Source organism: Triticum aestivum, chromosome 7A (assembly GCF_018294505.1).
Source record: "Triticum aestivum cultivar Chinese Spring chromosome 7A, IWGSC CS RefSeq v2.1, whole genome shotgun sequence".
In the NCBI taxonomy this organism is placed as follows: domain Eukaryota; kingdom Viridiplantae; phylum Streptophyta; class Magnoliopsida; order Poales; family Poaceae; genus Triticum; species Triticum aestivum.
The window spans coordinates 180,325,649-180,326,798 of record NC_057812.1 but is presented as its reverse complement, the minus strand read 5'-3'; positions in this window follow the sequence as shown (position 1 = coordinate 180,326,798).

The following is a 1,150-nucleotide window of genomic DNA, read 5'->3' as shown; positions in this document are numbered from 1 at the left end:
GTCAATCTCAAATAATGCGATTTCCATGGATTGTATAATGTTGTGTTGTTGATTGTATAATTGCTAAATTCATAAAATATGATGTTGTCTCTCAAATTTATGTTATGTACTAGGTGTGAATGCAAGTACTTGGATCCCCATGTAATGTTTCTAAGGAGAAGATGACAAGGTGTATGGTTAGAATCATGATCATTATTGACTAATACCAATGATCGAGGGACTGTCGCCATAGCAAAGGAGTAAGGAAGATTCAAGTGTGGAAGGCCAATGGTAGTACATGCTCAAGGAGCTTTAGAATGGTATCATGGTGAATACTAATAGTCCAACGACTTTGGTTTGGCCCGGGCGGCACGATAGTTAACCCCTACCAACCTTCCCCATTGGGGTACGTGATTCATAGCTCTGTAACTTTGCCACAATACTCTTGTGTAGCATTTAGATTTTCTTATGATTACTGAAAGTTCAAAACTTTTTGACTTCCAATTTGTCTTTCATAATTGATACCCCTCTTAGACATCAAGCGTTGCCCTCTCTTATATTGAGACATGGTGCACACTTCATTGATATATCCAAATCATGTGCCCATAAGTACAAACATCTTCATGAAACTGTCTAACATACCTACCTATCATGACATTTTCAAGTCATTAATTCTATTACATTACATGACTACATATTTTTTTTCTTTATTGTCATCTCCTTTACTTGATCATATAGCTAGCTTCAAGATATTTGATACACATAGTCATTTGATCATCACTATCACGTGCGATGCTAGATCATGTAATACTAGTACGCCGCCAGAGCATTCATATAAAATTTCTTTCATGTCCAGAGATTGAGTTATGATTGCATTCGGTATAACTAGTCAAAACAAAAATGTATCGTTCATAACTGTAAGGTGTTGCTTTTACCAAAGAATGATCAATTAAAACACGCACAATGGAGGTGTCACAAAAAGAAAAGGGAAATTTGAGAAAATGAATAAAACACAAAAAGAGAACGAAAGAAAAAGGTGTTTGAGAGAAGGAGCAACACCATTATGTTTTTAGTATACCTTTAAAGCGCTTCAAAGCAGCACTAATTTATGCATTCTAAAGTGGAAAGTTTCATGAGCTTCATGTTTTAATGTACACTAGTGGGTGATTTT